We start from the raw sequence: 10541 nt of genomic DNA, 5'->3' as shown, positions 1-10541 counted from the left end.
AGAGAGAAAGCGTTTGCGACCATAATAAGGATTTTGTATTGTAGAAAACCCCTAGTTGCTGCAGAGATACAGAAGCAGTTAGAAAGGAGTTTCCTGCTTATATTTAGTCTAGAGGCAACATATTTGATGGCAAATAACCTTTTGTTTATAAACATTGCTTGTACACTACACTACACACTTGTCTTAGCTTTCCTGCTTCTCTCGCCGAGAGAAAGCGTTTGCGACCATAAAAATAGCATTAGTTGCTGCACAGATTGAAAAGCAGTTAGAAAGGAGTTTATAAACATTGCTTGTACACTACACTACACACGTCTTTGCTTTCTTGCTTCTCTCGCCGAGAGACAGCGTTTGCGACCATAATAAGGATTTTGTATTGGAGAAAAGCCCTAGTTGCTGCACAGATTAAATAGCAGATAGAAAGGAGTTTCCTGCTTATATTTAGTCTAAATGCAACATATTTGATAACTAATTACCTTTTGTTTATAAACATTGCTTGTACAATACACTACACACATGTCTATGCTGTTGTGCTTCTCTTGACCAGAGAAAGCGTTTGCGACCATAAAAATAGCTTTAGTTGCTGCAAAGATACAGAAGCAGTTGGAAAAGAGTTTCCGGCTTATATTTAGACTAAAAGCAACATATTTGATAACTAATTACCTTTTGTTTATAAACATTGCTTGTACAATACACTACACACATGTCTAGGCTGTTGTGCTTCTCTTGACGAGAGAAAGCGTTTGCCACCATAAAAATATCTTTTGTTGCTGCAGAGACACAGAAGCAGTTAGAAAGGAGTTTCCTGCTTATATTTAGTCTAGAGGCAACATATTTGATGGCAAACAACCTTTTGTTTATAAACATTGCCTGTACACTACCTTACATACGCCTTTGCTTTCTTGCTTCTCTCGCCGAGAGAAAGCGTTTGCGACCATAATAAGGATTTTGTATTCGAGAAAAGCCCTAGTTGCTGCAAAGATTCAGTAGCAGTTAGAAAGGAGTTTCCTGCTTAGTCTAGAGGCAACATATTTGATGGCAAATAACCTTTTGTTTATAAACATTGCTTGTACGCTACACTACACACATGTCTTTGCTGAAGTGCTTCTCTTGACGAGAGAAAGCGTTTGCGACCATAAGGATTTTGTATTGGAGAAAAGCAATAGTTGCTGCAGAGATACAAAAGGAGTTAGAAAGGAGTTTCCTGTTTATATTTAGTCTAGAAGCAACATATTTGATGGCAAATAACCTTTTGTTTATAAACATTGCTTGTACAGTACACTACACACATGTCTATGCTGAAGTGCTTCTCTTGACGAGAGAAAGCATTTGCGACTATAAAAATAGCTTTAGTTGCTGCAGAGATAGAAAAGGAGTTAGAAAGGAGTTTCCTGCTTAGTCTAGAGGCAACATATTTGATGGCAAATAACCTTTTGTTTATAAACATTGCTTGTACACTACACTACACACATGTCTATGCATTTGTGCTTCTCTTGACAAGAGATAGCGTTTGCACAATAAAAATAGCTTTAGTTGCTGCAGAGACACAGAAGCAGTTAGAAAGGAGTTTCCTTCTTATATTTAGTCTAGAGGCAACATATTTGATGGCAAATAACCTTTTGTTTATAAACATTGCTTGTACACTACACTACACACATGTCTTATCTTTCCTGCTTCTCTCGCAGAGAGACAGCGTTTGCGACCATAATAAGGATTTTGTATTGTAGAAAACCCGTAGTTGCTGCAGAGATACAGAAGCAGTTAGAAAGGAGTTTCCTGCCTATATTTAGTCTAAATGCAACATATTTGACAACTAATTACTTTTTGTTTATAAACATTGCTTGTACAATACACTACACACATGTCTATGCTGTTGTGCTTCTCTTGACTAGAGAAACCCTTTGCGACCATAAAAATAGCTTTAGTTGCTGCAGAGACACAGAAGCAGTTAGAAAGGAGTTTCCTGCTTATATTTAGTCTAAATGCAACATATTTGATGGCAAATAACCTTTTGTTTATAAACATTGCTTGTACACTACACTACACACATGTCTCTGCTGAAGTGCTTCTCTTGACGAGAGAAAGCGTTTGCGACCATAATAAGGATTTTGTTTGGAGAAAAGCAATAGTTGCTGCAGAGATACAAAAGGAGTTAGAAAGGAGTTTCCTGCTTATATTTAGTCTAAATGCAACATATTTGATGGCAAATAACCTTTTGTTTATAAACATTGCTTGTACACTACACTACACTACACACATGTCTCTGCTGAAGTGCTTCTCTTGACGAGAGATAGCGTTTGCGACTGTCTCTGCAGCAACTAAAGCTATTTTTATTGTCGCAAACGCTTTCTCTCGTCAAGAGAAGCACTTCAGCATAGACCTGTGTGTAGTGTAGTGTACAAGCAATGTTTATAAACAAAAGGTTATTTGCCATCAATATGTTGCATTTAGACTAAATATAAGCAGGAAACTCCTTTCTAACTCCTTTTGTATCTCTGCAGCACTATTGCTTTTCTCCATACAAATCCTTATTATGGTCGCAAACGCTTTCTCTCGTCAAGAGAAGCACTTCAGCAGAGACATGTGTGTAGTGTAGTGTACAAGCATGTTTATAAACAAAAGGTTATTTGCCATCAAATATGTTGCATTTAGACTAAATATAAGCAGGAAACTCCTTTCTAACTCCTTTTGTATCTCTGCAGCAACTTTTGCTTTTCTCCAATACAAAATCCTTATTATGGTCGCAAACGCTTTCTCTCGTCAAGAGAAGCACTTCAGCATAGACATGTGTGTAGTGTAGTGTACAAGCAATGTTTATAAACAAAAGGTTATTTGCCATCAAATATGTTGCATTTAGACTAAATATAAGCAGGAAACTCCTTTCTAACTCCTTTTGTATCTCTGCAGCAACGATTCTTTCTTCCATATTTTTATGGTCGCAAACGCTTTCTCTCGTCAAGAGAAAGCACTTCAGCATAGACATGTGTGTAGTGTAGTGTACAAGCAATGTTTATAAACAAAGGTTATTTTGCCATCAAATAAGTTGCATTTAGACTAAATATAAGCAGGAAACTCCTTTCTAACTCCTTCTTGTATCTCGCAGCAACTATGTGCTTTTCTCCAATACAAATCTTATTATGGTCGCAAACGCTTTCTCTCGTCAAGAGAAGCACTTCAGCAGAGACATGTGTGTAGTGTAGTGTACAAGCAATGTTTATAAACAAAAGGTTATTTGCCATCAAATATGTTGCATTTAGACTAAATATAAGCAGGAAACTCCTTTCTAACTGCTTTTGTATCTCTGCAGCAACTAAAGCTATTTTTTATGGTCGCAAACGCTTTCTCTCGTCAAGAGAAGCACTTCAGCAGAGACATGTGTGTAGTGTAGTGTACAAGCAATGTTTATAAACAAAAGGTTATTTGCCATCAAATATGTTGCATTTAGACTAAATATAAGCAGGAAACTCCTTTCTAACTCCTTTTGTATCTCTGCAGCAACTATTGCTTTTCTCCAATACAAATCCTTATTATGGTCGCAAACGCTTTCTCTCGTCAAGAGAAGCACTTCAGCAGAGACATGTGTGTAGTGTAGTGTACAAGCAATGTTTATAAACAAAAGGTTATTTGCCATCAAATATGTTGCATTTAGACTAAATATAAGCAGGAAACTCCTTTCTAACTCCTTTTGTATCTCTGCAGCAACTATTGCTTTTCTCCAATACAAAATCCTTATTATGGTCGCAAACGCTTTCTCTCGTCAGAGAAGCACTTCAGCAGAGACATGTGTGTAGTGTAGTGTACAAGCAATGTTTATAAACAAAAGGTTATTTGCCATCAAATATGTTGCATTTAGACTAAATATAAGCAGGAAACTCCTTTCTAACTCCTTTTGTATCTCTGCAGCAACTAAAGCTATTTTTATGATCGCAAACGCTTTCTCTCGTCAAGAGAAGCACTTCAGCAGAGACATGTGTGTAGTGTAGTGTACAAGCAATGTTTATAAACAAAAGGTTATTTGCCATCAAATATGTTGCATTTAGACTAAATATAAGCAGGAAACTCCTTTCTAACTGCTTCTTGTATCTCTGCAGCAACTAAAGCTATTTTTATGGTCGCAAACGCTTTCTCTCGTCAAGAGAAGCACTTCAGCAGAGACATGTGTGTAGTGTAGTGTACAAGCAATGTTTATAAACAAAAGGTTATTTGCCATCAAATATGTTGCATTTAGACTAAATATAAGCAGGAAACTCCTTTCTAACTCCTTTTGTATCTCTGCAGCAACTATTGCTTTTCTCCAATACAAAATCCTTATTATGGTCGCAAACGCTTTCTCTCGTCAAGAGAAGCACTTCAGCAGAGACATGTGTGTAGTGTAGTGTACAAGCAATGTTTATAAACAAAAGGTTATTTGCCATCAAATATGTTGCATTTAGACTAAATATAAGCAGGAAACTCCTTTCTAACTGCTTCTGTGTCTCTGCAGCAACTAAAGCTATTTTTATGGTCGCAAACGCTTTCTCTCGTCAAGAGAAGCACTTCAGCAGAGACATGTGTGTAGTGTAGTGTACAAGCAATGTTTATAAACAAAAGGTTATTTGCCATCAAATATGTTGCATTTAGACTAAATATAAGCAGGAAACTCCTTTCTAACTCCTTTTGTATCTCTGCAGCAACTATTGCTTTTCTCCAATACAAAATCCTTATTATGGTCGCAAACGCTTTCTCTCGTCAAGAGAAGCACTTCAGCAGAGACATGTGTGTAGTGTAGTGTACAAGCAATGTTTATAAACAAAAGGTTATTTGCCATCAAATATGTTGCATTTAGACTAAATATAAGCAGGAAACTCCTTTCTAACTCCTTTTGTATCTCTGCAGCAACTAAGCTATTTTTATGGTCGCAAACGCTTTCTCTCGTCAAGAGAAGCACTTCAGCAGAGACATGTGTGTAGTGTAGTGTACAAGCAATGTTTATAAACAAAAGGTTATTTGCCATCAAATATGTTGCATTTAGACTAAATATAAGCAGGAAACTCCTTTCTAACTCCTTTTGTATCTCTGCAGCAACTAAAGCTATTTATTATGGTCGCAAACGCTTTCTCTCGTCAAGAGAAGCACTTCAGCAGAGACATGTGTGTAGTGTAGTGTACAAGCAATGTTTATAAACAAAAGGTTATTTGCCATCAAATATGTTGCATTTAGACTAAATATAAGCAGGAAACTCCTTTCTAACTGCTTCTGTGTCTCTGCAGCAACTAAAGCTATTTTTATGGTCGCAAACGCTTTCTCTCGTCAAGAGAAGCACTTCAGCAGAGACATGTGTGTAGTGTAGTGTACAAGCAATGTTTATAAACAAAAGGTTATTTGCCATCAAATATGTTGCATTTAGACTAAATATAAGCAGGAAACTCCTTTCTAACTCCTTTTGTATCTCTGCAGCAACTATTGCTTTTCTCCAATACAAAATCCTTATTATGGTCGCAAACGCTTTCTCTCGTCAAGAGAAGCACTTCAGCAGAGACATGTGTGTAGTGTAGTGTACAAGCAATGTTTATAAACAAAAGGTTATTTGCCATCAAATATGTTGCATTTAGACTAAATATAAGCAGGAAACTCCTTTCTAACTCCTTTTGTATCTCTGCAGCAACTATTGCTTTTCTCCAATACAAAATCTTATTATGGTCGCAAACGCTTTCTCTCGTCAAGAGAAGCACTTCAGCAGAGACATGTGTGTAGTGTAGTGTACAAGCAATGTTTATAAACAAAAGGTTATTTGCCATCAAATATGTTGCATTTAGACTAAATATAAGCAGGAAACTCCTTTCTAACTGCTTCTGTGTCTCTGCAGCAACTAAAGCTATTTTTATGGTCGCAAACGCTTTCTCTCGTCAAGAGAAGCACTTCAGCAGAGACATGTGTGTAGTGTAGTGTACAAGCAATGTTTATAAACAAAAGGTTATTTGCCATCAAATATGTTGCATTTAGACTAAATATAAGCAGGAAACTCCTTTCTAACTCCTTTTGTATCTCTGCAGCAACTATTGCTTTTCTCCAATACAAAATCCTTATTATGGTCGCAAACGCTTTCTCTCGTCAAGAGAAGCACTTCAGCAGAGACATGTGTGTAGTGTAGTGTACAAGCAATGTTTATAAACAAAAGGTTATTTGCCATCAAATATGTTGCATTTAGACTAAATATAAGCAGGAAACTCCTTTCTAACTCCTTTTGTATCTCTGCAGCAACTAAAGCTATTTTTATGGTCGCAAACGCTTTCTCTCGTCAAGAGAAGCACTTCAGCAGAGACATGTGTGTAGTGTAGTGTACAAGCAATGTTTATAAACAAAAGGTTATTTGCCATCAAATATGTTGCATTTAGACTAAATATAAGCAGGAAACTCCTTTCTAACTCCTTTTGTATCTCTGCAGCAACTATTGCTTTTCTCCAATACAAAATCCTTATTATGGTCGCAAACGCTTTCTCTCGTCAAGAGAAGCACTTCAGCAGAGACATGTGTGTAGTGTAGTGTACAAGCAATGTTTATAAACAAAAGGTTATTTGCCATCAAATATGTTGCCTTTAGACTAAATATAAGCAGGAAACTCCTTTCTAACTGCTTCTGTATCTCTGCAGCAACTAAAGCTATTTTTATGGTCGCAAACGCTTTCTCTCGTCAAGAGAAGCACTTCAGCATAGACATGTGTGTAGTGTAGTGTACAAGCAATGTTTATAAACAAAAGGTTATTTGCCATCAAATATGTTGCATTTAGACTAAATATAAGCAGGAAACTCCTTTCTAACTGCTTCTGTGTCTCTGCAGCAACTAAAGCTATTTTTATGGTCGCAAACGCTTTCTCTCGTCAAGAGAAGCACTTCAGCAGAGACATGTGTGTAGTGTAGTGTACAAGCAATGTTTATAAACAAAAGGTTATTTGCCATCAAATATGTTGCATTTAGACTAAATATAAGCAGGAAACTCCTTTCTAACTCCTTTTGTATCTCTGCAGCAACTATTGCTTTTCTCCAATACAAAATCCTATTATGGTCGCAAACGCTTTCTCTCGTCAAGAGAAGCACTTCAGCATAGACATGTGTGTAGTGTAGTGTACAAGCAATGTTTATAAACAAAAGGTTTTTTTGCCATCAAATATGTTGCATTTAGACTAAATATAAGCAGGAAACTCCTTTCTAACTGCTTCTGTGTCTCTGCAGCAACTAAAGCTATTTTTATGGTCGCAAACGCTTTCTCTCGTCAAGAGAAGCACTTCAGCAGAGACATGTGTGTAGTGTAGTGTACAAGCAATGTTTATAAACAAAAGGTTATTTGCCATCAAATATGTTGCATTTAGACTAAATATAAGCAGGAAACTCCTTTCTAACTGCTTTTGTATCTCTGCAGCAACTATTGCTTTTCTCCAATACAAATCCTTATTATGGTCGCAAACGCTTTCTCTCGTCAAGAGAAGCACTTCAGCAGAGACATGTGTGTAGTGTAGTGTACAAGCAATGTTTATAAACAAAAGGTTATTTGCCATCAAATATGTGCATTTAGACTAAATATAAGCAGGAAACTCCTTTCTAACTCCTTTTGTATCTCTGCAGCAACTAAGCTATTTTTATGGTCGCAAACGCTTTCTCTCGTCAAGGGAAGCACTTCAGCATAGACATGTGTGAGTGTAGTGTACAAGCAATGTTTATAAACAAAAGGTTATTTGCCATCAAATATGTTGCATTTAGACTAAATATAAGCAGGAACACTCCTTTCTAACGCTTCTTGTGTCTCTGCAGCAACTAAAGCTATTTTTATGGTCGCAAACGCTTTCTCTCGTCAAGAGAAGCACTTCAGCAGAGACATGTGTGTAGTGTAGTGTACAAGCAATGTTTATAAACAAAAGGTATTTGCCATCAAATATGTTGCATTAGACTAAATATAAGCAGGAAACTCCTTTCTAACTGCTTCTGTATCTCTGCAGCAACTAAAGCTATTTTTTATGGTCGCAAACGCTTTCTCTCGTCAAGAGAAGCACTTCAGCATAGACATGTGTGTAGTGTAGTGTACAAGCAATGTTTATAAACAAAAGGTTATTTGCCATCAAATATGTTGCATTTAGACTAAATATAAGCAGGAAACTCCTTTCTAACTCCTTTTGTATCTCTGCAGCAACTATTGCTTTTCTCCAATACAAAATCCTTATTATGGTCGCAAACGCTTTCTCTCGTCAAGAGAAGCACTTCAGCAGAGACATGTGTGTAGTGTAGTGTACAAGCAATGTTTATAAACAAAAGGTTATTTGCCATCAAATATGTTGCATTAGACTAAATATAAGCAGGAAACTCCTTTCTAACTCCTTTTGTATCTCTGCAGCACACTAAAGCAATCTTTTTATGGTCGCAAACGCTTTCTCTCGTCAAGAGAAGCACTTCAGCAGAGACATGTGTGTAGTGTAGTGTACAAGCAATGTTTATAAACAAAAGGTTATTTGCCATCAAATATGTTGCATTTAGACTAAATATAAGCAGGAAACTCCTTTCTAACTCCTTTTGTATCTCTGCAAACTATTGCTTTTCTCCAATACAAAATCCTTATTATGTCGCAAACGCTTTCTCTCGTCAAGAGAAGCACTTCAGCATAGACATGTGTGTAGTGTAGTGTACAAGCAATGTTTATAAACAAAAGGTTATTTGCAATCAAATATGTTGCATTTAGACTAAATATAAGCAGGAACTCCTTTCTAACTCCTTTTGTATCTCTGCAGCAACTATAGCTATTTTTATGGTCGCAAACGCTTTCTCTCGTCAAGAGAAGCACTTCAGCATAGACATGTGTGTAGTGTATGTACAAGCAATGTTTATAAACAAAAGGTTATTTGCCATCAAATATGTTGCATTTAGACTAAATATAAGCAGGAAACTCCTTTTCTAACTCCTTTTGTATCTCTGCAGCAACCATTGCTTTTCTCCAATACAAATCCTTATTATGGTCGCAAAACGCTTTCTCTCGTCAAGAGAAGCACTTCAGCATAGACATGTGTGTAGTGTAGTGTACAAGCAATGTTTATAAACAAAAGGTTATTTGCCATCAAATATGTTGCATTTAGACTAAATATAAGCAGGAAACACCTTTCTAACTCCTTTTGTATCTCTGCAGCAACTATTGCTTTTTCCAATACAAAATCCTTATTATGGTCGCAACGCTTTCTCTCGTCAAGAGAGCACTTCAGCAGAGACATGTGTGTAGTGTAGTGTACAAGCAATGTTTATAAACAAAAGGTTATTTGCCATCAAATATGTTGCATTTAGACTAAATATAAGCAGGAAACTCCTTTCTAACTCCTTCTTGTATCTCTGCAGCAACTAAAGCTATTTTTATGGCTCGCAAACGCTTTCTCTCGTCAAGAGAAGCACTTCAGCAGAGACATGTGTGTAGTGTAGTGTACAAGCAATGTTATAAACAAAAGGTATTTGCCATCAAATATGTTGCATTTCGACTAAATATAAGCAGGAAACTCCTTTCTAACTCCTTTTGTATCTCTGCAGCAACTATTGCTTTCTCCAATACAAAATCCTTATTATGGTCGCAAACGCTTTCTCTCGTCAGAGAAGCACTTCAGCATAGACATGTGTGTAGTGTAGTGTACAAGCAATGTTTATAAACAAAAGGTTATTTGCCATCAAATATGTTGCATTTAGACTAAATATAAGCAGGAAACTCCTTTCTAACTCCTTTTGTATCTCTGCAGCAACTATTGCTTTTCTCCAATACAAAATCCTTATTATGGTCGCAAACGCTTTCTCTCGTCAAGAGAAGCACTTCAGAAGAGACATGTGTGTAGTGTAGTGTACAAGCAATGTTTATAAACAAAAGGTTATTTGCCATCAAATATGTTGCATTTAGACTAAATATAAGCAGGAAACTCCTTTCTAACTCCTTTGTGATCTCTGCAGCAACTAAAGCTATTTTTATGCTCGCAAACGCTTTCTCTCGTCAAGAGCAGCACTTCAGCAAAGACATGTGTGTAGTGTAGTGTACAAGCAATGTTTATAAACAAAAGGTTATTTGCCATCAAATATGTTGCATTTAGACTAAATATAAGCAGGAAACTCCTTTCTAACTCCTTTTGTATCTCTGCAGCAACAGCTTTTCTCAATACAATCCTTATTATGTCGCAAACGCTTTCTCTCGTCAAGAGAAGCACAACAGCATGGACATGTGTGTAGTGTAGTGTACAAGCAATGTTTATAAACAAAAGGTTATTTGCCATCAAATATGTGGCCTCTAGAATAATATAAGCAGGAAACTCCTTTCTAACTGCTTCTGTGTCTCTGCAGCAACTAAAGCTATTTTTTATGGTCGCAAACGCTATCTCTCGTCAAAGAGAAGCACAGCATAGACATGTGTGTAGTGTAGTGTCAAGCAATGTTTATAAACAAAAGGTTATTGCCATCAAATGTGCCTCTAGACTAATATAAGCAGGAAAACTCCCTTTCTAACCTTTTGTATCTCTGCAGCAACTAGGCTTTTCTCCAACTCACAAATTCCTTATTATG

This window comes from Anabas testudineus, chromosome 11, assembly GCF_900324465.2.
Source record: "Anabas testudineus chromosome 11, fAnaTes1.2, whole genome shotgun sequence".
Classification (NCBI taxonomy): Eukaryota; Metazoa; Chordata; class Actinopteri; order Anabantiformes; family Anabantidae; genus Anabas; species Anabas testudineus.
Note: the sequence above shows the minus strand (reverse complement) of the source record.